General features: G+C 42.2%; 1 protein-coding gene and 1 long non-coding RNA gene across 6 annotated transcripts in view; one reads left to right on the top strand and one right to left on the bottom strand.

Moving 5' to 3' along the window:
* The window catches only part of eya1 (EYA transcriptional coactivator and phosphatase 1), a 36,386-nt gene extending 34,229 nt beyond the window's left edge, over nt 1-2,157 (bottom strand). For both annotated transcript variants that reach the window (XM_077624454.1, XM_077624457.1), the window contains exon 1: nt 1,886-2,157. The gene's annotated coding sequence lies outside the window, so the exon portion shown is untranslated. The remainder of the gene's footprint in view (nt 1-1,885) is intronic.
* LOC144091807 (uncharacterized) overlaps nt 1-26,905 on the top strand; it is a 42,401-nt gene that overhangs the window by 5,885 nt on the left and 9,611 nt on the right. For 3 of the 4 annotated variants that reach the window (XR_013305857.1, XR_013305855.1, XR_013305858.1), the window contains exons 5-10: nt 2,054-2,162; nt 4,093-4,142; nt 8,310-8,421; nt 17,840-18,160; nt 21,547-21,860; nt 22,578-22,697. This is a non-coding gene — a long non-coding RNA (uncharacterized LOC144091807). Of the gene's footprint in view, nt 1-2,053; nt 2,163-4,092; nt 4,143-8,309; nt 8,422-17,839; nt 18,161-20,241; nt 20,462-21,546; nt 21,861-22,577; nt 22,698-26,905 lie in introns of all 4 variants that reach the window. The other variant, XR_013305856.1, reaches the window with a different exon arrangement.

The following is a 26,905-nucleotide window of genomic DNA, read 5'->3' as shown; positions in this document are numbered from 1 at the left end:
CACAGATGTTGCGAGTGGGTGCCTTTTTTTTCTCGGGAAGGATGACGGGCCACAAATGCAAATTTTTCAAAACGGGGTTCAGCTTGTTGTCGTTTGATCACCAAACGTGCACATTTAAATGGAAATGACTTCTCGGGAGCCTTTCATCAACAGCTGGTTAAATAGCTATTATTTTGAAAAGTCAATATGTGTTTTGCTAATGACATCCCAAACAAAATCTCCTTGCAAATCAATTTTAGAAGGATAATTAAGGCGCAAAAAAATCGCAATTTGAATTGGAGGTAAAGGAGCCTGTTTAATATTAAGGAAAAGTGTTTTGTCATTCAAACAAGTGCAGTTTTGAAGCAGTCTATTTTGCATACAAAGTTAAAGATATTTTTCTTTTATATATTTTTTTACATTTTCCCGTTAATCAAATTGACTCTAATATTTTTTGCTCTTCCGTAAAATTAGGGTTAACATATGAGATACAGAATTTGAATTGTAGAATTCTTTTTGATTTCACTGTTTCATGACAAAAATGTGTTTTCAAGTTTTTATAGCAGACATCAGTTAACTAAATTTGAAGCCCAATTGTGTTGTCATATTGTTGTAAAAAAAAAAATATATATATTTTTCCTCATCCTGACAACTTTATAATCTTAGTTCTACGTGCACATATCGCTTCTTCCCCACTCGAAATCTCATTTCCTGACCCAAACAGCAACGTGTGAGCAAAACAATGCCTGCTGGTGTTTAGTAAACAACCCCTGCCTTGCTAAATCATCCCACTTACTACATGTCCTCCCCCCAGGCCCTCCTACCCACCACCATTCTCTCCATCCACAATGCCAACCGCTCCCGCTTGTGCACATACAGACACGCGAGCAAATACACGCTAATTGGATAAATAAGGTTATTGTGCCGGTGAATGGTAGCAGCTTGTCGTGTTTGTCTAACACCGAGGGTGGAGTCCTTATCCTCATTAGCCCCCACTCCATTTACAATTTAGTCATATATTTTTGCATTTAAAAGTCTCCCAAGCGTCAGATGCCCGCTGTTCCTTTATGTCACCCCTTAAAAACTATTTAAAAAAAAGACAGGAGTTTCCCTTTTAACGTAAATGAGCTTCAATGACAGGAGTGTGTGTGTCGTCTTTACTGAGCGAGGACGCCGAACCGCGGCCCTCAGACTCGGGGTTTGCTCGCCGCATTCCACCGTGGAAGCAGATGGCATAAAACGTCAAGAGTTTCCACTCTGACGGCACTTTTGGGCAATTTTGCTCTTGAACCCCAAATAACGTTGTGGGGTTTGTTTTAACAGCGATGGGTTGATTTCTTCCAAAATGTCAGGCGCACAAAAAATATTACAAATGTGTAATTGTATGATTAACTCTAATGGGAAATGTTTTAAATGCGGCGATGTGGTTTAAATTCAATTACAGCTTATTGCAACGTTAAAATTGATTCATTTGGATTTTTTCCTTACAAAAACAACAGGTTTTATTAAATTATCAGAATTTAACTTTGAATATATTTGAAGTTTAGAAGCTTTTCATTTTGGGAGCAAATAAAATAACACTTTTGGTTGTATTTGCATTATTAACTAAGTCCAAAATCATGAAACATTTTTCATGACAATTAAAAAAAAAAAAAATAACACACACATTGCTTACTGTAATAACATTTTTAAAAACTAATAACATTTCTGGCTTTGCGTGTCCATCCAGCTCATTGGTACCCTTTAAATCATTACAAAATAGAATTAACCACTCATCCAATTTGAATATTTTTTTTGCATTCCCACCTGAAGATGCACATAACTATAATTAGTTTTTCTTTCAAAAACACTAAAAAGAAGGACCTGCAGCAATCCCACGCAAGAGCAAACAAAATTCCATACTCACCAAAATGATCCTCCAATTGTCCTCGGATCCCTTCTATAAAAATACAAAAAATCTTTAGGAAGGAAAAATCCGCAGCAAAGTTCTAAAATAGTTCTCCCAGAATCTCCAGCGTGATTGTCGGACGGAGATGAAAGTTTACAAGCCGTCTTTTTTCTTTTTCATTGAAAGCCTGGGAAGCCATGGAGCGCAGCGCGGAACCTCAGCCGAGCCGCTCCGGTCTGGTCCGGGGAGAACGGAGAGAGTTGTCCGATTACTGCTGCAGGCACTGACTAGTCGGGTATGTATATGTGTGTGTGTGTGTGTGTCTATCACAGAGGGAAGTAGAGGAGGAAAAATAGAGAGAGGGAGCGAAGGAGCGAGAGAGGGAGGGAATGGACTCGACTGGGAAGGGAGGGAGAGTTTGGGGCAAAAAAGAAACCTTGCATAAACTGACTTTTAGGCACATCAGCTCTCACTAATATTCAATTTTTTAGAAAACATTATTCCACACCTATTCCACATAGTTGGTAGGCCCAAAAAAAATGTAGCCAGTCATTCTCAAAGTTATTGTCGGCGCACCCTCTTGAATTTGCACATAAAATGAAGTCAAAACAAAAGGGCAGAGTTTTTAGTTTCAAAAATCTTTGTACCCCCTTTTAAGCCATCACCAGGATGTATTTCTGTTTAACTCCACAAAAGACTGCCAACCACATACTCGGATGTCACAATTTGGGTCAGAAAGGTCACATTATTAGCTTTTGATGTCCACGTGTGGCGTATCTGACCCAAAATGTGACGTCTACGTATGTGGAAGCCAGATTTTATGGGGTTAAGTTATTTGAAAATGACCAAAAAACAGCAAAACTTCCACCACAAGCCTCAGTTAGTCCACCTTCTTTCTAAGTTATTTCTAGATAAAAACAAAATTGTATTTTATCATTCCCTGTGCAAAGTTCTACATAAATTTCTCAACACTACTACACAGTACTTGCGATTCCCACTCCCGGTACGCACCGGGAATCCTTTACACTCATCGTTAAGCATGCGGGTCTTCTCCAGATGATATCAGCCTAGGTTAAAACCCCGAGGGCCCTCACGCCGCCCCCTCTTCACCTCTAGCTTTTGTTTTCCACCCCCAACACACACAAACTCCCATTTTCAATGCTCTCTTTCCCCCGTAAGTCGTAGGTCACGTCTTACTTTTTCTACTCTCCAAAACCACCCAGTGGGGCAAACCAGGGTTTAGGTTATTAGCTTCATGGAGATTCAACAGCGACCTGGCCCGGTCTGTCTCGGGCCTAGTGGAAGTCTTCCGTCAACACGTCCACGGCGCGCCTGTTCGCCTTCTGTCCACTCTGGGTTATTGTTTCAACTGCGCTAAGCTGCTACTGATCAGCCTCAGTATGGTGATTTGCACAAGCTGTCTTTTCCAGAACATGCTTTTTAGTATCCCATTATGAATTCCATAAAAAATATGCCATTTGTACTGAGAAATCTGTGAATAAAGCACCCAGAGAGCTTCCCTAAGAAGGTTGAAATCAAACATCCACCACGCTAAAGAGGCGTTGACGGAAGAAGAACACCGACGGCTAAAATAATGGAATTCTATGTTAGCAAATTGGGCCTTCTGGTTACTGGTGATGATAGCGTGTCACATGATTGAACCTGACGCAGAAATGAAACTAATTTTAAGGCCATTTAAGATCGATAATTGTATTTATTTTTTTAATCAACCTCGATCTTCAGGCGTTTCATATTTAATCAACGAAACTGACTAGTTTGAGCCAAAGAGTCCAATATTGGTTTTTAAGCAGTTTATTCCACTCAAGGTGAGTTAAACAGACATAACAACAATAGAGACATTGAGCGATAAAATGCAAAACACATTCCATTTTCCAACACCTGCTAGCCTAATGCTAAAATAAAATGGTAGGTAACGTTCTAAATGATTTACACATTTCAACAAAACAAGATTTTAAAAAATGTGATAAGAATTCAGATCAGATGATATGAAAAAACAAATTGTGATGTGTTTTGTTTATCCAGCATTGACCCGAAATGTGCTGCTAGCCTTGTATTAGCATGTCAAGAGGCTACAAAATAACTATCGAGTAATTATTACATTTGCGTAAACAACTGGATGTTGGATCATTTTGTAAACAGATTATAAACTTGTCTAATAATCTCAGTCTTGATCTTGACTTGGTCTCAATAATTTCTATTTTCAGGCAAGTCTTGGCCCATCCCTGCTAGGCACAACGCTACCCCAGAACTAGCGGTAAGAAACGAGTGCAGCCGCATGAAACGAAACTCTATCTTCCTTGAAACCTCTGCCAATATTGTCTCTAAGCGCTTGCTCGGCGTGAAACAAAAAAATTCCAGTTGAGACCAGATAGACCCTACTTGTATCCTACATCCATTCAGCGAGGAACTAGACGGAAACAGACTAGAAATAAACGAATCGAAGGTGCCAAAGGACGCGGCGGGCCCGCAGGTGAATCCATAAGCTCCGGTTTCTGTGCGCGAGTGTGGCGTTTATTGCATGCCCAACTGGCTCTGGCTAAATCAATTGACTGATGGGAGCTCTCAAATAACCAAGCGGCGCGGTGGCCAAATGAGGTGCCGCTTTTACACTCTTCGTCTTCAAGCAGCTTTGCAGAAGTATTATTTGAGCAATGTACTTTTGCGCAATTGCCCTATGCTAGTTTCGCACGTTATATTATTTCTTTGTCGCGGCCCACGTCGTAATTCGGTTCAAAGAGAACGTGAGGACTCATTTGGGTGCCATTGAGTTTGAGTTTGATTTCAATTTATTTAATAAGGTACAGCACATGTTAATGAACATATGTATGTAAATTTGTAAGATTGTAGCCGAGGGCTAATTTCCGTCTTTAATCCCTTTTGTAGATTGAAGATAAACAATGATACCTACCAGACACACACGTATCACAGTTTTAGACAGCGTTGTGATTGCAATTTTGTTCGTCTAACAGCCAAGCTTTTAAATGATTGGCCAAAAGGTTCAGAGATGGAAATTCACGTGTGTTAATTGGTATAGAGTTCCAGGTATGAAGGTGCTTTGGGTAATTTAGCACTCCTTTTGAAACCTCCAGAGCCAGCTCTTGTTGATGTGTTGGAATTTTTTTGTACATAATCTTTTAGTGGAGGAGGAGCTTTGTGTTGCAAGATTTTCTAACCCAAGGTGGCATCTGCATATTTAACAGTATTGTCCCAGTTCAGGCGTTTGCATTTTTTAATATCTGACAGTGGTGGTTCGTTTTTGGCTTTCTGTCCAATACTGTACGATGCTAGATTTTTAGCGTGGAGTGAATGACCTTGAATAAGGGGAGTGAAGAATTTCATACATTATATCTATGTTAAAACTCTCAATTTGACCTGGGATCTATTTTTGGTCGGACCCAAACAGACAGCAATAGCTGTCAGAGGGGTTATGACATTGGTCTTGAATTTCCCTTTGTCATCAGTGCTGCTTTACTGGCGATGTGTCATTCCCCGTTGAGCTTTTATTTTCATTAGGAAGCGGCCCAAGTGTATCCAGTGTTTGGCACTTAGAGAAGGCGCAGACAAATTGCCCGTCCGGCGAATTTGTGTCGCGGGGCTGCGTTGAGGCACTCGCGCTTTCGCCTTAAAGCAGGTAATGTCTGTGTAAATATATCACCGTTGTTATTTCAATCCGGACTAGTCCTCAGTTCAGATTTCTGGGATGGGAACTAAAAAAAAAGCTTGATGTATGTGACACTGAATAAACACTGAAGTAGTTCTAGGCAAACAAATTTGCGGCATATGCATAAGAAAACATTGCAACAGTGTCACCGGGAGTGGAGTGTTTGTGTTCGGCCTCATTCACACCATTTTTGATGTGCTTGTCATGCCATTTTTTTGCCTCATTTGCACAATTTGTGTAAACACTGTCAAGGTGAGTCACCTCAAACATGACCGTGTACATGTTTTTTATTGTGCGGAAAAGATTTTCATCTTTCTGAGCCTACATTATCGATTAAATCGCTGATAAAGATCTTTGTTTTTGTCACATTAATACCTGAGCCTGTAGAAAGGTTTAAATCCCTACACATAGAATAAAATATTTTTTTTAATAAAAACATTTGAACGAGCCGTTTCAATTGGATATGTTAAGGCAAACAGTAAAACAAAAACCACCATAACCTCAATCCGTAGTTTTCTAAGTTGTCATAAAAGTCCAAAGACCATTTAATAACAACTTGTCTGAATAATCAGAACGTGCAGACAGATCACTCAAAGAAAATTAGAAGCAAGTCAAGTACTTTCAAGTGGCGAATGAAAGTTCCGCCAGAAACCTGAAAACATCAACCATTAAGTCGGACTACCTTCTTAACTCGCAGCGATAAAAGTAAACTTGCATTGAAATGGAAAAAAGAATATACATCACTAAAGTGAATCAGACAATTTTGCTTCCAAACACAACAATGAAATTATGTTTTGATGACTACTTTCTGGAGCCTTGTTTAGCCAAAGATGACACATTTATCCCTGATGACTACCGATTTTACTTTATGACCTGTGAGACGTACTCACGGAAGGTCTTCCCCAGATAGTTTATTACTCTCTGACGGCTCTATGAAGGCTAAACAAGTAGACTGTGGAGAGCTATTACTTCCAATGAGCCATTACTATGACATGCGTTATGTACACAATAGACAAAACAAAGGAGGCAAAAGGTTGTCAACTCATTGAAGAAGACTGTTAGACATTTTTTTTCTGGCAATATTTACCCAAATTCATATTTACAAGCGGTTGAGCATTTAGTTCTGTCAGTACCACTAGAGGGGGCATGCATACCACTGACATTTGTATAATAATTTGTCAACCGATGTTTTTAAAAAAATGATCAGGCAGATAACCCAAGTAAATAAAAAACTGTTTTAAAATGATTTTAATTTTGAATAAAAATATAAAAAGTATCCAAAGCTTGCAGATCGTCCAGGTCCTGAAGTGACAAAGCAGCCCCAGAATACTGCAATGGTTTAATTCGAGGGGCGATGTTTTTATTCTGGAAAAAGACTGATCTCAACTGACTCAAGGCTCTTTAGATGTTATATAGGCTGGCTTTGTGACCTGAGTTTTTGCTGTGGTCTTGGTCATTTTAAGGGTGTGTACAGGGGTAGGGGGTGTGTGTTGTAGACCCATTTGTGTCCCTATCGCAATGTGTACCAAGAACAGTCTGAATTCTAAAAACTGTAAATTTAGGCAGGTTTACTAGCTCAAGTGACAACAGGCATGACCCTAAAAACAGAATCAGCTGCACCCTAAATACCAATAGGTTTTGGTAATAAATTGTCAACACCCGTCTAATAGCGGCATTTGTCGGCCCAACTGTCGGTCGGGAGTTCTGATTTGTGCAACCGGGACGTCCAGCAATGCGCCACTCCCCGCCGTCTCGTCCACGCAGCTGCCTCGCCTCGGGCAGTCGGGGTCAGCCCAACTCTGGGGCCCCCGGCTGCCGTCGTACGTATTCCAGTCTGGCCGCGGAGGCTCCTCGGGGACGTCCAAAGCGAACCCCCTCTTGCGGCGACTCACCGGCGAACCCCCAGTAGTGAGGCCGTGGAGACGTTTGCGAAGCCGGGTAGTCCCCACAACAAAAACACATTAGGCAAATGCCTGGGGTCAAACGTCTGCTCGAATTGGCCTGATGGAAGCCACTCTCGTTGGGCCACAGCCAATCAGCAGTCGGAGGGATAACGACGCGAAGGGGTCAGAGTTCACTTCCACCTTGGAGATATGTCTCACCAAGTGTAAAAAAAAAACAGTGCAGAAAGATGACCATCGCATGTTAAGTGGGAGAATGGGTCTTTAAAATGTAGCCATTTTTTAAATGTCTTTGTCATGCATGTCGTATTTACTAATAGACCTATAAGAACAGACTTGAGTTACTGTTGTTGGTGTGCTGAACTTTTATATTCATCTTTTTTTGACAGAAATTAATTATTGTCCATGTATTTATGAAACGACTAATTCCCTTCTCCTTTTCAACAGACAGGAATATTAAATTATGACTTATTTGACTTTACAAGCCTTTTATTTAAAGGTTTAGGTAATGGCTGACTATAAATGTTGGACATGTGCCTTCACTACGCATCCCAGAAACTTCAAAATCATTTAAGATACTTGTACTTAGTATATTTCACCCCGTTTTAACACAAAGTTCTTTCTGAACTTCAGACAAATCATAATACAGCAGATCCTCTGATGGACATTTTGATTGGGGCTCCCACTGTGAGCAGGACTTGCGCATACGATTGACCAAGTGCCAAAAGCCCAGCACGTCTCTGCTTAGCAAAACACCAACAAAGAAATTCCATTGATGCATTCATATGCCAACATAAACATGACATTTTTGTGACTGCAGTTGAATTCTCACTCACTTGATTTTTTTTTTCTTTATCAGAAAGCAAGTGAGACTTTCTTCTCCATTAATCAACATTCGGTGCCAGTTGAAGAGACGCCGACAGAGATATAAATAGCACAGCCAGCCTGCCATGGAAACAAGTGCCTCGCCGGTAAGTGGGATTCGGTTACAACTTTTTGTAGGTCAGAAAAAAATGCCGTTGCCAGGGAAACTGTGGAAGAATAGAGCACAAAAACAGGTAATGCTGGTCTGCCGCATTTAAGGGAGATCATTGAATGGGACTTATAGGGAAGAGAGGGTTGTAATTAATGGCTATGTTCAATGACTGCAGCTGCACCTGAGCTAGAAAGTCCCTTGAAGTTGAAAACAATGCATTCATGGTTTTATTCTGGGGGAAAATAAGTAGAAGTTAACTAGCTAGTATATGTTGACAGAATCCTAAAACAATCACACGGCAACCAGAGAGTAGAAAGCCCATGATAGCATGCTTAGTTTCTTAACTAGCGTACCAAGGCAGCAGAAAAAGAAGACTAATTATGATAATTTCAGTACTTGGCCTTTTAAGGTAAGTTTTGTGGATGAATTGTTTGTCTAAAATATGGTGTACATTCATTTCAAAGTCACTTCCTATAACCTGTAAGCAGTGCCCGAGCAATGATTGCAAATATTTTACATCCAAGTATTGATCACAAACGGCGTGGTATCGGTAGTATGTCAGCATTGGCCGATACCGAACAGTCCCCTTTAAAATCTTATCGAAGCAAGAATACTCCTAGCTGGTCATAGGGATCTCTAGGAATAGCCGTGTGGCTGTGATGACTGCGCAACTTCCAAAACGATAAACCCACCGTAACCTAACCTGATGCAATCCCGCACTCGCTCTAAATGATTAATCAACGTTGCGATGACATTCTTTTCACCCGACTTACTCTTCTTTGACTGCGTCGCTACAACCCTTAAGAAAACTGGTCGTTAATTCTAAAATGGCAGTAGAGAATTTTGTCCTCTTCTACTAACTCATTGGCTGCGATTGACGGCAATAGACGTCCATTCAATGGTTCCTGAAATGAGTTTGGTAGGCTTTTCTAGAACGGTAAGACATCAATCGATAAGACTTAAGGTGTCTGATGACTCCCCTAGCACTTTGGGTGCGCTTTTGACTCACCCCCTCGCCTCGCCATATCTCCACCGCCATCGACGTCGGCAGATGCGAATGCACTTAATAAATTGCACCTTGAACAAAAGGAAGAGGTGATGAATTGAAAAAGGCTCGGCATGCATAATTCACGACGCTGCCTCTCTCCTTCCAATTGGCCACTGGTAAATAATTCAAATTGATCTCATTAGGGGCAGGTTTCATTATGAGGTAATTCAATTAAATGCAAAAAGAAGGCCTCTGAGGGGCCACTGAGTTTCGGTGTTTAAATGAAGCCCTAAAAGGCACATAGTCAAACACAAAAGACATTTATGTAACGCATTTTTTAAAGACTATAATTCCCAACAGCCACAGAATACACGACTACATGAAGAGGATAAAAATATGTAAGTGTCGCTGGAGTATAAGTCACATTATTGGGAGAAAAATATAAAGTAATAATAGTAAAATGGAGAACAACTAGGCAACCTCAGTTTTTCAGATAACTATCCTAAAAACAGGTGGTAAGAGAGCATTAGTTCCAGCCCTAGCCAAACGTTGAAAATAGTGTAACTTATAGTCCAGAATATACAGCAGTAACTAGTTAATTTTGTCTCCTACAGTTGGAACAATAATTTATTTTCAACTTTAAAAAAATGGCATAACATCAGAAAGACACCAAATTTCCTTTAAAAAAAATCATACCAATTTTGAGCCCAAAAAAGACCCACGAACGTGACACCCATGCTAATGGCAGACGTTTAAAAAGCAAATGAGGCGTTTGTGATGCCAGTCAAGTAGGATAGCTTCAGTCCAAACATTACGATTTTGCCAAACAAGCGCGTAACATGTTTATCGCGTAATAAGCCGGCGGCGGGCGGGGGACGGGAAGCAGAAAGAAAGAAAGGCACGCCGGCTTTTAAAATGAATAAAAATTGATTGCGTCCCAATAAAGAGAGAATGGGCTCAGTGTTAACTAGATTGCGCGTAAACGTCGCTGGCCGTCCCCGGGCCGCTTTATTGCGCGCTAATGCAATAGAGAACACTTAGCAATAAACGCGCCTCTCTGATGAGCTCGCCGAGGCTTTTCCAAGATGGGCCTGATGAAATTGCAAGAATTAGATTTGAGCCAGATGCTAATGACGCCTAAAACCAAAAAAAGGGAAAATGTCCAAATGGAATTAGCCGGGCCTCCTCAAGCTTCTTCTGGCTAAATGCATCATATGTAAATTAGTGTCATTTGGAGAAATCTGCTCACCCGCGAGGTAAAGCCTTCATTAGAACGGGGACTTGAACTAGAACTCCTCCAGGATCGCTAAAACTGTTTTAGAGCACACAAAATGAGGAATGTATTTATTGCACAGATGCTTCATAACTTTAATCTATAGTGCTAATTCAAGGGAGGTTTATACAGTGGCGCCTTTGGTACAGAGTTTTGTAGCGATTCAGCGGTGCTTGCATAAGAAATGATTCGATAAAATTGATCAACATTGCTGTGTTTGTATATGACATTTCAGCTAGGGCTTCTACGATGAACCAATCAATAGACAGCTGACCTAAACTAATTATCGACAGTCATCAGACACGTTTTTCTCCTAAAAATTGCACGGTAATTATGTTTTAATGCAAAATGAAAACCTTTAAGAAATCGTATTCCTATGAAATTGATTTACGTCCTAGATGATGACCAAAAATCCCTTTCTAACCCGTTCTAGATAAATGAACCCCCTCAGAGTTAAACCTTTAACGTGTTTTTACCTGCCAACTTCTTAAAAATCACCACTATAACACCACTCTAATGCAATTGTCCCCACTTAAAATGGCCAATCCAAACGTTTACTCAACGAACAATGCCACTTTGTCACGCAGGGCGCAGACACGCAAATCCTGCAACCAATTATTTACCCCCCACTAGAGGATCCTCCACTTAACCACTCGGCGACCTCTCACACTCTCGACCCCCCCCTTCTGCTGTAAAAACAGACCTGTATGACAACTGCGGGAATTACACAGCGATTAAACGGGATCAGTCGGTTTACCAACGCAAACAAAGGGCCCGTCTAGTTGCCTGCTTTCCAGCAGGTAGGTCGTCCACTTATCCAACTCATTGTTCCCCCCCGAAATTACGCGGATTTGCCACTAGCTTTAGTGTGAAACTCCCGCGAATAGGCAAGGGACGTTAATAAAAATCAAAAAACGGGGTTCCGTGATCGACCCCTGGGGAATCCCTTGGGTTCATAGCCGTGACTGGAAAGAATCAAAGCGCTTTTGGACAGGAGAAAGTTTATCCCACAGTTGTCCATTTTTAAAGCAAAAGTAGAGAGAATTTGCTCGCAAAAAAAAAAACGGCTGTCAAGTTGGCCGGACAGCTGACGCTACTGTAGCGCAAGACCGCATTGGAGAGAGAGCCCACTAAGTATTTTCTGGGCGTTTGACAGCAGGATCACATATAGCTGAGCTGCAGCTGTGCGGGTATTTCCACTGTCCATAAGCACCTTCCTATTAATGGGCTGGGAAAGCCACTATGCCTTGGATCTAAGGAGCAGGGGGGGAGAAACGGGGTCCTTGAGCCGCGTTTGGAGCGAGACCATGACGTCTTATCTAGTCCGGTTTGCTGTACCAGGAAAAACAGAAAACATGTTAGATGTCTAAAGACGTAATAGGAATCAATAAGTGATTGATAGATGAAATATTCAGAGGAATAAGGTCTGTTCATTTTTTATAAAATTCTATATTATAGACGAGAAGAATAAAAATCCCAGAGTTATTGCAATATTAAACTTGTTTGCCGTCTACCCAAAAATGTTCAACTCTGACATTTGCTAATATGCTAACGATATCCGCAGATCACGTCTCCATTGTGCACCTTGAAGATATCTGGCTTCGCATTACAGTCGTTTCTCATCCATCTCGCGACATAAATAAACGGACTTGACTGGACCCGCCGGTGCCCTTCGCCGTCTGTCGCCAACTCCTAAATATATTTTTTGCATTCCCTTTGGATGCGAAGGAATAAATAGCCCAGCCTCCAGACGCGTTTGCGGACTATTACGCCGTCTCTGTTCGCTGCGGTTACTGCGCGGCTAACAAATCGCTCTCCAAACTTGTATCTCGAGTCGCCACTGTACATTTTTTTTTTAGCAATTTCCGGCTCCCATTGGCTCTGTGGGTGTCTTCCGTCAAGCTGCCCTCTCTCCCCCCTTTCCACCCGTGCCTTTTTGACTCTGATGACATAATACCAGAGAGACGGGAAGCCGGCAGTAAAATGAAAAGAGCTATTTCATAAATAATAGAGCGAGGGGGAGTCAAAAGATCAACAAAGTCTAAAACGTGATCATTCATCGAGCGAGCGAGCGAGCGGGACTAAGCCAACACTATAAGTCACATAAGAAAACCCCGATACACAAACAGAACTTGATTGTGTTGCTTTATTTGGCCCTGGTTTGTCACTCAGGTGGTCTCAAGCGCCCACCTGCGCGCCGTACTGTAAATTACGCACCCCTGCCTCTAATTGCCCTGGTCCACCACGTTGCCATAAAAACGGTGGGCGTCGCGCTAACTCTATTGTCAGGTACTTCATCAAGGCCTGTGTGATTTATTTACACGTGGAGGCAAATTCATGGGGAAAAAGAAGCAGGGGTAACTCAATATGGAATGAAATAATTTTCGAGGTGCAAAAACAGTGATAGCGGGGCGCTCCCTGACCGCCATCCGTGGCCCTAGACATTGAAAAATGAGCATTCGCAGCCCGGTTTTCCAAGTTTAAATGAATCGGAGGTCTATCGTTGTCAACGGCAAGACGTGAGTTAATTTGGTGGTTTGGTTTTGGAAAATTCTTGAATTGTGCGAAAAAGTGGCTTTCTGTGACTTGATTTTGTGAATGTTTTGATGTGAGAATTGAGGCGCTTTTTGAAAAAACAATGGAGCTTTTAACGTTTTAGTCCTGATTGTTAGAAAATTCAAGTAAATCTTGCGTGCAGCTGTGTGGGATTTTTGCAGTGGTGTCCTTGGAGTGCCTGAAAACTTTGCGCGCCATTAACTGCCGATTGTCTTCATCTGCTTGCTGTCTGGAATCTTTGTGGTGAATTAAAATGTTAGCATTGACGTTTTTTTAATATCAATATATCACAAATTTTAAATTTTACTGCTAGGTTCTCCATGCAGCTGTTGTAATTTAGCGCCCAAATATATTACCACCTGCCATTAAGAAGTTTTACATCATATTTTTATGATGCGAATCCATGTTTACTACATCACGTCTTGTAAATTGGAAATGCAGCAGAGATTATTTTATCTGTATTTATTTGCTATCCCAACAGATTTGGTGCATAAACCAGAAAAACATTTTCTTGAAAGTTTTCCCACTTTAGCAAAAGTAGTATTTTCTTTAGGAAAACGTTAAAGCTTTAAAAGTATTAAACAATGGACGATTTTATACCCTCAACAAATTATAAGCCTAGTTCTAGAATAATTACACAAACCATGAGTGATTTCTCCACAGACGTAAGCAAAAATAATCAAGATTTAGTCCTTACTGTAAAAGCATCTTGAATTAACATTAAGTCAACCATGATGGACTTCTATTTGACAGCTGGGACAAAGAAAACATCCAATCACGGATTTTTGATAGTACGGCAGATCCACGTGAGAAACTTCACGTGTACGCGGTAATCGCCACGGCGCAGGTTACACTTCTGTCTGGGTGACGCGCTCTAACGATACATCAGCGAAGGGGGCGAGAAAATGAAGACAAAGCGGAATGGGAAAAGCAGAGAAAGATGGTGGGAACCCAATCTTTCCAAGGTTGTGTTTGGTCAGCGCGGGTGGACGGCGATCCCGTCCAACATATACGCGGGACAAGAACGCTCGTATATAACCTGCGATCCATCACTGTCAGTTGCGGCGCGCTGCAAAAAAAGGAAATAATTAGACAGAAAAATGACTGCGGACGCCAACCGCAGGAGGCTAGTGTGATGCTAACCATAGAGCAGGAAATGGAAGTTAGTGTAGCGTAGCAAAATGGTCGGGCTACTTATTCTGTTGAATTAAAAAAAGAATTGCTACATTGCAATTACAACACAAAGTCAGAGTATTAAAGTTTTCTGGTATTATAATAATAATAATAAATAGATCATTTGTTACTGTCCGCAAGCAAAAAAAATCATAGTACATTTTGTCATTTTACATTAGAGTTTATTTTGTTTTTAAATGTAGTTTTCTGTTTTTTTTTAGAAGTACCTAAATTAAAAAGACAAATTTAATCTGTTGTTTATCCGAAAATCTGACATGAAAGCGTAATTAAACTAACAAAAATGAGTTTGAAACCAGATTTTCATATATAAAGCTAGTCCCTGAAACCCTTGGTATAAACCACCAATTTCATTGTCATACGATGTCTGTGCATTTCATTGAAGTCGATGAAAAAGCGAATTATTTTTTCCTGTTGTAGTCTGATCTTACCATATTGCCACTGCACTTTAGCCAACTTTTCTTGATGACTCGTAGGTGGTTCGGGAGGGGGGCCCAACTCCAGCGACGAATGAATCCAAATAAGCAAATTATCCAAATGCACGGATGTACGCACATATGCGGGCGGCCAGGGCGGGCGATACGGCAAACACTGGCCGTCTGAAGTCTGGAATGTTTTGCCTGACTCAAAGCAGGCGACTTGAAGTGGAAGGGATATCAACCCCCCTAAAACCTAACATCCTCACCTCTGGGATTTTAACCATTTTCCTGGAGGTTGTGAAGAGAAATGCAGGAATGGAATTGAAGGAGCAAATGTCAGATAAGATGTCCGGATCTTTAAGAAGAAGAAGAATCAATAAAATCTAGGTGTGTTTTGCATGTTCTCTAGGATGTCAAAAGGATCTAGTTGCCGGTCTAGACACCAAACACCCACTGCCAGTGGTTTTCGTTTGGTTAAATGGCTGTTAAGTGTCTTTTATTGTGCAAGAATGTCACGGCTGAGTTGTGAAGCAGTATTTATTAATAACAGTCGGAGCCCGCACGATGTGTTTCTCATTGCTTTCTTCCTTCCTGTCGGCTCGAATCACCAGCAGTGGACAAAAACACACAGGATATGGACCTACTTTGTTTTTGACACGAGGACAAACCGCACTTTAGCAGATTTTGGCGTTGCAGTCAAGTTGTAACATTTGTTGAGGTTTTTTTTGTAGTTTAACTCTGAGTTTTCAGCTTTTTGTAGAGACATTTTGTTGACTAGGGGTTCGTGAGAGTGAATCATGTTGCTTTTTGGAAAAACTGAGATTTCAGATTGGTTTGGGGATCTGGTGTAAAGAAACGGTAGTCCCTTATTGGCCGTCGTCTCCTCACTAGATCCATATGCGATGCTCGCAGGCAGGAAATAGCCACAATTGGCTGTAATCAGTGGAAGGCCCGCTTTGCCCATTAGAGAAATCCTGCTGGAACTGATTGGCCGCCATTAGCGAGAACCGAGTCACCGGCAAATATGCCCCCGAAACATCGTCACGCCAGACGGCAAGCGCACCTCGTTGGACATCAGTTGAGCCAGCATCCAGAAGATTAACCCTGCGTGGGTGTTCTTGACTTTTTGGTTTTTCTTTAAGTGCGTTTATACTCCCTATTATAGATTGTCAATCTGATTAAATCCAATCAAATTGATACTTAGGTTTTGCCATGAGTTTGGATGCCTTCAACGTTTCCCAGCTTTCTCTGTCCCCCCCAAAAGATTTTTGAGCATTAAAAAATAATAATAATGATTTTACAAAGGTGCCAAAAATTGTCTAGATAGGACTTTTTGCTAAAATGCTATTAGGGCAGAGAGAATGACTATTCAAAATGTTCACATTATTCTTTTAAGTCAGCGTTTAGAATGCAGTTGAGGTTCTTTTTTGCAGTTTTTCTTTTTTACCGACGCACACGGCGATATGGAAATGCCTGACCGCTACTCGACCCACTCAAGAATGCTTGTTTGCTTCCGCCCTCTTGCACTAAGCTAATTCACCAACATTTCTCCGTGACCGCAAGTACGATCTGGACCGTCCAAACAACAGCAATATTCCCGAAGGCAGCTGTTGTTTGACAAGCTGGTGGCTTTGTTTCACCAAAAACCATAATCGCCACCCCTCCAACCCCTCTCACTCCTTACGCTGCTCATCAAACTAGCGTGCTAGCTGGCAAGAAACAAGGGGATTTCCCTCGGTTATAAAACCAGATGCCGCTTTGGCTTTCGGGCTCAAAGTCGTAGGAATTTCAATGGCTGTTTTTCGGTTCGTCCCCCGTTCAAGGCGTAATTGGAGAGAAGAAACGAAACAGGCGACAGCTGATGTGGTTGGAGTCGGAGGATAATCAACATCTGACTTGGAACGCCAGTGGATGGGGTTGCTAACTGTTTCTCGAAAAATGCAATCGTCCAGTATTTACGTACAAATCAGGAAAAATGCATGAATGCCGGTAGGGAGATTTTAAGAATATGTCGATTTTTCCCTTTGCTTAAATCTCCTAACTAACTCAGATTGGTGGCAATTAATTCTAACTACCTGTATGACTGTCTAACTTAAATTACGAATTATTACGAGATGTAAGTTGTAATCGTATGAGAACTAAATAGTACATTCTAATATTATAGAATTAAAGTCATTTTGTTGTTTTTGTTTACGCCACATGAACCGTAAGTTTGTTTTTATAGACAGAGACCTTTGCTGACGTAGCAACACAAAACTACTTTTGGAGTAATATTAGAAGTTCTAAGTGGTAATATGATGTGATTAAAGTCGTTTTGGTTGTTTATTTTTAGGTGAAAAAAGAGGGGGAAGAAGTTTCCCAGTCTGAACGGACTTCTGGTCAATGCAAAACGTCGTTGCTAAGTAAAGGTAGCTCCCTTCTACCAGCCAAAAGGCTTATTTACCGTCTGCTGGCGTCGTTGAGGCCCTTGATTTGTACCCCCTCGACTCCTTGCGCTCGCCTCCCACACGATTCCCAGGTCAAGAGGGTTCCACGAGACATGTCTGCTCCGCCATGACGCCAGATGGTTAAACACTCAAGGTGTCCAGGCAGACAATGGGCTTCCGACAAGGTTGACTCCGAAAAAAGCGGAATATTTCAGCGCCGTTTTTGCTTTCGGCGCACGAGTCATCCGAGAAATCGGAGGCAAAGAGTAAATGCGGCAAATGGGAGGGCGAAAAAAAAGTATTCTTGTTCATGTTGTATCTACGGAGGTGAAATCTACATGACTTGTTTTGTACATCTTGTTTCCTACTCGAACAAAATAGTTTATTTCTTGGGGAGAATTTTTGGGGTAATTTTATATGCATCTCTCGTATGCATTCTTTTTGTCATAAAAGTAGTTCAATTATAGCTAGTTTTGCTCCTTTCCCTGATATTTTAAAATACTGTTTAAGTGCTACCTAATGTGATTTTTACTGGTATTTTTGGTTTCTTTTTCCCGTAGCTGGATTCCAATCCGAGTGTCTGAAACCTGGCTTTCTGCTGGACTGGCTGGAGGAGGAGGAGGAGGGATGGATAGCATCAGCTAGCTCCCCTGGGCTAATGGAAGAGTTGATCCTATTAGAGGCCCCGGAGCCCCTCGCCCCGCACTCCCCTCGCAGCCCCTAATGGCCTCCCTCTCCTCCCCTCGCCGCGTTCATCCTTTCTTCCTGGCCGGCCGATTCCCAGGATCAATAATCTTCATCCCTCTCTCAACGTGTCGTAAATCAGCCGGGCTCGAGGAGAGGAAGCGTCTCCAGCGAGCCTGCCGAGGTCAGGCGGAAAGGTGAGGACAGCTTTAAAGGCCCCGGCCCGGTAACATCCTCCCCTTGTTGTTCTTTTTGGGGCTAACTTAAAGGATGGATGAAAGCGGACGGGGCGATAAATTAGGACGCGCCATTAAGTTGTCATCGCCAGCACGCGAGCGCTTTTTCACACGTGTCCCGACAAATAGAGGCGAGCAAATGCGATGTCAAGTACAGAGATTTCAAGATGAGGCAATTTGCGAGATTAAAAAGACCAGTGAGATTCACATCAAAACTCCAGTTCACGTTGAACCTTATTTTAACGCTATGTTGTAGCGCTAATATTTTTTAAGTCCCACTATCACGGGTTTCATTCATTCGTTCGTTTTCCCCGCACCGCCGTCTCCGATTTCCCGCCAAGGTGCTCCATCGCCCTCTCCCCGTTCCCGTCTCTCAATAGACGTGGAATTCACACGGCGGCCGAACAGGTGTCCCCTCTGTCCTGCCTGCCGATCGCGGGGGGTTCCGACCGGCAGAAGCATGGGAAAGGGCAGGCGCGGGCCGGCGCGGGTTCTACCCCAGCGGGCAGGTAACAGTGAGGCTTTCAAGGAGGTTTGCCGTTCTCACCGCTTGCAGGGATTTTCATGTGCAAATGCGATAAGAAGAGAAGGCTTGTGTATTCGTTGAGAACCAGCTCCACCAGAGAGCAGTGTGTGAAAAGATAGTTCAAGTTAGGACGCACTTTGCCCGTAGTGTTTAAAAAAAAAAATTAAATCGACTGGTGGACGTAGTCATTTTAAAATCCTTGTGGCGTTTAAGTAACTCTGAGGTAACGGCAAGTAGTGCCAGCCCTAGTGTAGCAACTCAATCATAGTGTATTGTAGTGCTTATAGTTAGCCTTACCGTGTTCTTCTGTAAAAACAACATTCATCGGACTGTCCCCAAATTAGGCTAGCAGCATGCTAACATGGCAGCTTCGATATGATAGTGTTAATTAATATCTGATTTCGTTTAAATGTCGAACCAGCTGCGGTTAGGCTTAAATGGCTCGCCAGGGTTATCTCTTGACATTCAGTCAATAGCTGGCCTTTTCCCAAATATAACAAAAACATGTAACTTATAAGTAGAACGTAGTGTGTGTTGTTCATAACCTCATTCTCTATTGTTGTTTCAGACACAGTGGTTGTGACTTGTAGTATTCCCGATTTCAAAATTCCCCAAATAAAACTTGTTGATAAGCAGGTCATTTGGAGCCAAAAACATCAATGCACGAAAGCGAGTGATCAATGGCGTCAGGTGGGCGTGCACGTCTCTAAACTGCTCATTAGGTACAAATTTGCGTGACGGGCCCTCCTCGTATGGGAGGCTCCATTCATAAACGCGGCCCAACGTTAACAGCTCATCACTCATTTGTACGCGTCATCCGTGACCCCGGCCCATATCCAGAGCGAGGGGAGGTGGGGGGGCGCCGCCATTCAAAACAGCGCCGATCCCCTCTCGGCTTCATTTGCGCTGACCCACAATGCAGTATTTTCTTAACACGAGCAGCAGGCCGCTTTGATGTTATCTGCCTATCCAAACAGCCACGGAGGACGGCGGCCATTAATCACCGTGAAGCCTGCGAGAGCCCGCTCATAAATCGCCTCGCCGCTCCTTAAACAGGAGAGGCCCCCAGGGGTGCTCCCGCGTCATTTATCAACGCTCGCCTTCCTTTCTGGATGAAGTAAAACTCATCCGGGATTGATATTGCTGGAGTATGCTCGTTTTGGTGTAGACTCCGTTGTTTTTTTTTAATTTTATTTTATTTACCGCTGCTATTGGTTCAATTTATCTCACGACCGTCATTGTTAGAAAACGGCAATGTTTCGCTCTATGTGGAATAGTTTATTTTTTATGCCACTTTATTACATACATGTCAACCTCTGCCGATAACTGCCCTTATAAATGATTATGATTCCCCTTACAAACCCCCCAAAAAACCTTACAAACACTGTAGAATCATAATCATTTATAAGGCCAGTTATCGGCAGAGGTTGACAGGTATGCTTTAAAGATGGCGCATTATTGTAAGCTCGCGTGTGGTGATGTGACTGTATTGTTATGTCTAATTGGTCTTTTACAGGGCAGGGCAAAGCGGTCGTCGGGGGTTGCTGTGAGTGCAAGTTTTTGTTCCAACCGACCGAGGAAAGACACTTTGAGCAGCGGGGGAGGTGCTGAAACGAGCAGCACCTGATTGGAATCCACTGATTGCACTTGGAGGACACTAAATTGGTGCAAGGGTCCTCTTTATGGGTTGGAATGAAAACCTGCACCTACTGCGGCACTTTTTTGGAATAGCTTGGGTAACCCTTATAGCCACATTTTGTTAAAATGTTTAAATAAGTAAGAGTAAATGCAACGCATTACTAATCCACCTCTATTTATTTCCTACAGAGCACTTTAGTCAACTCTTTTTCACGCTGACATCAAAATCAGCCCAGAAAAAAGGAAGCTGTCAAAATAAAAGCGACACTTCCCACTTTTTTGCACAGGAACTGACAACCATTTCCAAGCACTTTTCTCCTAAAACAGAAAAAGCGTCGCACAGCGCTAATCCTTTGATGCTAGCTTAAACGAGGCCGAGTGAGGTGGAGTTTTGACTTTAATGCAGAGGGGAGCCCACTTCTACCCTGAGAAGAGCATTGTTGGAGCACCATCAAAGCAGGCTTCACCCCATTAGGCCAATGGCAGACCATAAACACAGCGAGCAGAATGCGCCCACTTCAATCCAAATGTTTTAAAGACGCGCAGTGACGTCGACATCCTCACGGGACTGCGCGCAGATGATTTCAAATCAATCACTTTCATTATGCGATTGACGCCGTGTCAACCGCACACATTAAACGCACGTGTCCTTCACTTCCTGCTTCCCACATGCCCATTAAAGCGGCCCACGTGGGAAAAACGCATAGAGCTTTAAACACCGAACGCCCTCGGAGATAGCGTTTATGGCTATGCCAGCTGGCCTCCGCCGCCCCGGTCAGATTTTGTCACCTTGTAAAGCACGGATGGCAAAGCGGAAGCCCGGGGGCTAGTTCTGGCCCGCCAGAGCACTGCGTGTGGCCCGCAAAAATAAATTGCTGGCTTTTGCTTATTTTCTCGTGCAAATAACATTCAAACATTTTTTCGTTCCTGACCGGCCTTATATTAATAAAAAAAATTAAGAATAATATTGACGTATTTTTCTCATTTAAAAAGTTATTTTAGTAATATATTTTTAACATAAGAAAAATAGGAGTTGTTTTCCCTTGTTTTTTTTTTCTAAGTCAAAAAGTCTTCATTTGATTTTTTTTTTAATCCCAAAAAAATATCTTTTGACAACACCTATATGTCAAGGCCTATTTATGTATGGATGACATTTCTTTTTCTCCCTTCTATGTCCATTAAGGAGCTGAAATCCATCAGTGTCCGTGTCCAAACAGACAGTGGGAGTGAGATGATGGATGAAAAGTGTCTGCCTGTACGTGTGAGTACACAAACAAGCTGCCGTTGTCACGCATGGCCTTGAGGAACCTCCGTCAGAAGATCTCCTCCCCCCCGTGCCCCCCCTACTCGGGGACCCCACCCGGGGCCGTCCCGGATCGTCTCTTTCCAAACAGCGGGGTCCTCCTGGTGCACCCCTCCCAGGGGGCTCGGCTCTCCTTTGAAGTGACGGAGACAAAAAGAAGGACATGGCAACTTGAAGACCCCTCCACCACTTATGTGAGTGCCTGTTTCTTTGTGGTGCGGTGGCGGGGGGATGGTGAGGGCTCGGCAGGGTTCAAAGGTCCCCGCTTGCAAACACTTGAACAAACACACACAAAAAACAACGATGAATACGGCACTTATTTAAATGTCCCAAAATCAACCCACTATTATCCTAAATCAATAGAAAATGAAATGACCCGAAATTAACCGCAAAGCCCACTGAAATACCCGTAAATTAAGAAAAAGTCGCCTTGAATTCAACCTAAATCAACAGGAACTCACCGTGACTCCCCCAAAATCAATAGAAAGTGATCAATTAATACCCCAAAATCGACATGAAGTTCAGCGCAAAGCATCCTCATGCACTCGCATTTTCTCGTAGTATTTGTACTGGTGTATTTACATATCCATGTATTCTTAAAACTAATATAAAAGGATTAAATAATGATTCAGATCAAAGTTACATTTTTATCCGAACAAAAACAGCCACTTGCTTTGTGAATAGTTAAATTGTATGCATTGGGACCCTTTTTTTGCAACATCACTTGTTGTTAGGCAGAATTTAATAAGTAAATCAGTGCAAATTATGCATGGCTGGCGTATGTCCATCGTCTCCGATGGGCACTTCCTGCTCGGACCACCACTCCGCCCCCGCTGGCTTTTTAAAGGCGGAGTAATTAACTCGCCACCTGATCCGCCATTTCTCCACATCATCTCTCTATGGACATGCAGGTGATCCATCAAGTGAAGTTAAGGGGGGCCGATGGAGCTGTCAGTGACATCTCGGCGTAATTGGCGGAGACCCCCAAAGAGATCTTCATCAACATCATCCTCACGAAAGACTTTTGAAAGGTACCTTTTTTACCGTTACATTTTTGTTGCGCGTTTTTGGGCCACTAGGGGGTAGCATGATATGAACACATGTTGTTTAAAGACAAGTGAAAAGACCAAATATTGACTTACAGCTATTAATATTTTCATGACAGTTTGGACTGTGGAAGTAATTAGTCCAAATAAAAATTGACGTAAGTGAGACATTTTATTTTCATGCTGCTGTCAGTCAAATGAGGGGGAAAAAAAGTATGAAATGTCCTAATGGAATCGATCACTCCAGCCAGTCTGGAGAACTAACGCGTCTTGTCAAACTAAAGCAACGCTTTCCAAACTTGAAGAGGCTTGAACTTTCCGTGACCGCGATAGAAAGCAAAGCGATTTCACGCCGCTCATGTAAAACGTGACTTTCTCGCGGCGCCCGTGGCGGCGAAGGGGCAGTGTGACTAAATAGGATTTTAAATTTGGGCTCTTTGAAATTATTTATCACTTGGAGTCCATTCTGATAAATTCACATAATGCGCAAAACAACAACAAAAAAGGTCAATAGCAACTAAAGCTAGGATTACTATCAATCTTGATAGCATAACAGCTAATGTAGCAGGACAACACTGTCTGGAATAAGCATTTAGAGTAGAAAATGTGTTTTTTTGTCTCTTTCTAGTATTATGTATTCATAGCACATGGGTTATAATAACAAAAACTAAACCCCAGTTGTAAAATTGGCAAGGCATTACTTATTTTCCATGAAGTCGGAAATGGCCGACACGTAGGGACTGACCAGGTAGTTGTTGTTTTTTCCCCCTCCTTTTAAAGAATAATTACAGGCTAAAGTAGTGATTTAAAAAAACCAATTTGTCGATATAAACTTTTGAAAACATAATGTGTAGATTGCTAGGCCAATGGCTTTTTATTATGGATTTACTGGTGAGTACCATTTGTTTTATTTTAGGTTGTAGCCATGTTAGTAGATGATAACTCTTGTATATCTATTTTTTTTAACATTTAACAAACGGTGGTTAAACACCACCAGTTTGGAGGCAAAAACTTCAAGGGTACGACTTCCACGTCGCATCATTGCTCTGGGCTCCCGAGCCGAAATTTTTGCTGGTTTGAGAGGCGCACCGCCACGGGCAACTGGTCTAATCCACAGGTGTGTGTTCCAACCCTGGTCCAAGTTCCCAACAGGCCCTCTGACAAAGGCCATTGTGGCCCAGAGAACAATGGCGGCGGCTAATCCCTCTGCCGCGTTGACAGCTCGGCCCTTCCGGCAAACCTCATTGGTGGGCGGATGACAGGGACGGGGAAACCCGCACTATTCGCCCCCGAGCGAAGACCCCTTTCTTTTGTCAGGAGGTCTTTGCGGCCCAATGAAGACGCAGCACGGCGCGCCGTTCATGGCAACCGTCGCTGCTGTCAGATTGCGGCCAAAAGGAAAAAGGATTATCTTGGCGGGGCCAAGTAATCCGGTCCCGCCTTACTCCAACTTGATTGAAATATTTTGGGATTTTCTCATTAGCGCTGTTGAGAGAGTGCTTATTGGATAACAGATATTCCCAAAAGTGACTATGGAAAGCTCTTTGTTGATAGTTACCTAAAATGTCAACAGGCTCACTTGATGTTAAGTCGTGGAGAAACAGTGCCCTCTGCGGGAAACAAACAAAATAACTACAATTTATTATTCTCCTCCAATTATTATTTTTGAATAAAATTGAATTGGACAATAACAGCATTAAATTTAAAAATGGACTAGAAAACCAATTTCGTTTTGATTTTGCATTTAATTTATTTTCAAAAAATTTGTGTTACAGTTCCCACTTATTAATTTTGAAATTAAAAGGGAAAGTGTTACTGGTAATACTAACAGTATTTGTGATTTTTATTTATTTAATTGTTATGATTTTTCCATGAGTATTTTTAATTCCTATGTTTATTTTTTCTTCAGATAATGTAAAATACAACATTTATTACAAGAAAAAGATCTTAATTATATTAAAAAATGATTTTTATATATATGACAATATCTAAAATCCTTTTTAATATAATAAAGATTTTTTCTTGTAATAAATTTTGTATTTTACATTATCTGAAGAAAAATAAATAAATGCAGGAATTAAAAATACCCATAGTTCGATTACGGTTCTCGATCTTGCACTTTTTTTATTTCCCCACAAGGTGTCAGTAACGTAACACTATGTTTCATTGTCCTTATTACATGGCAAATCCTGAGAATGAGTGCACTCAATCCATCCATCCATCCATCCCTTCCCAATCATCGCCTTGTTAAGCTGATGGATGGCACCACTTAAGTCTACATTGGAGCTTTTTTCTCTTTTTGCCAGTGTGAGACCAAAGCTCTTTAAAAGTCCCCCGAGGGTCACCTCGCCTTGCTCCCAGTTGTGGGAATCTCACCAACAGCTGCGAGTTGAACACCCACTCGATGAAAAGTCGTCCCTTAGTTTGACAGCCACAAAACCAGAGCCAACCCAACAGAGCAGACCTTGTTTTATTTCAGGTAAAAAAAGGCACGTAAAATCCCAGCATGTCCCGTAATACCACGTGCAACGATAGCGGTGTGTGACGCAGGTCGATTCCTGATGCGCCTTTTGAGTTCAGGCCGTTGCGCCGCAAAGTCTTGTCCTGGTCTTGGAACAAGAGTCGTCATCTTCATAATGTCTTGATGTCTCAAACGGCCAAGTCTGCTGGGACAAATGTTCCAAATGGCTGTCGTTAACGGCAATGGTAGATCAATCCATTTTGACTGGGGGGTTTGGCAGTGTTTTTTAACATATACATTTTCTTCTTTCAATACCTAGCGCAACACATACTCTCTTATGTTACCTGGATTGGAAAAGAATGAGTTCAAGCAAGACTGTGATAATCAATGTTTGTTTTTATGTTCTCTGAACAGAAAATTTTTAGCTATTCTGTGCAAATTAGTATTTGAATTTGTTGGAATTTCTGTTTGGCTAGTGTAATTAATAATATGGAATTTTCTGGCCTACCAGACTTGTGCTGGTCACAAAGGCTTCATCCAGCGGGCGCTCCTGTAGCAGTCGCCTGAGGTGCGAGATGTAGCTCGACGCCAGCCGTAGCGTGTCCAGCTTGGACAGCTTTGTATCCGGAGGCACCCAAGGCAGGGTGGTCTTGAGCCGAGAGAATGCTTTGCTCAAGACCCCCATCCTGGCCCTCTCGCGAGCATTGGCCGCATCCCTTTGGGTCTCTTTTAATCCACGTTCCGCTTCCTCTTCGTCCCAGCCGGCGGACATGGCCGCCCGTTCGCCAGCTTTGGCGACGTTGGGACGTTAACAAGGCGAACCCACGGCGCTAAAACGATCCCCTGGCCAGGCGATGGCTGTCATTTAAGAAAGCCGACATCTGCGCAGTGCTTTCCCCTCCCACTTCTTGAGGAGACTTGGACACTTCTTCCTAAGTTAAACAACTGGATGGGCTACAAGACTTACATTGTGGCTTCATTTTCCCTACCAAGAAAGGCAAAGGCAAAATTTTGATGCGGTGTTAAACCAATGTAGCCATTCGCAGCCAACCACAAAGTCTCCTCTCATTCACTTTCAACGTGAGATTGTTTTTCTTAAGGCGGTTTAGACAGATTGCCACAATTGATCTGCCCTTTTTTAAATCAATACTTTGCTTGGTTTATTTGTTATTTTATTTATTATGTTGTTAAATCAGTGATAGAAATGTCTTAAGGACCTTTTATCAAAAGCGTCTAATCCTGGGGGAGCTTTCACAGAGGGATCGTGTTTCCGCACACGGAGCAGCTGTTTGCCGTTCCCATGACATCTGGCGCGTTGGCATGACCGGAATAACATCTTTTTTCCATTTTTTTTTACCCTGCATTCTTTACTGTAATTCTTGTGTCGTTTTGACGCCTCGTAAAGCACAACGACAATTATTGCGGAAGAGTGGACGTTTACAGTGACACACGACTTACACGTAGTTGAGAGACTTGTTTTTGGCAAGATTGATTCAATGAAACAAAGCTTGCTATTTAATGCTTTATAACATTTGGCACCCTAATTAAGCCGGCGTGAACATTTGTCCATCAGCAAAGACGTTCAGGGGAAACAAAAAGGCAATTAAGATGATGATATAATGCTATTTTCATCATTACAAGCTACAGCTCACCCGTTGGCAGTGAACTAATAATAACAAATCAACAAAAAAGAGGCTCGTAAGTCTTAAATGTCAGTCAAAATTGAAGTTTA

This window comes from Stigmatopora argus, chromosome 17, assembly GCF_051989625.1.
Source record: "Stigmatopora argus isolate UIUO_Sarg chromosome 17, RoL_Sarg_1.0, whole genome shotgun sequence".
Lineage (NCBI taxonomy): Eukaryota > Metazoa > Chordata > Actinopteri > Syngnathiformes > Syngnathidae > Stigmatopora > Stigmatopora argus.
The sequence above is the reverse complement of the archived record's forward strand: the minus strand, read 5'-3'. Positions and strand labels throughout refer to the sequence as shown.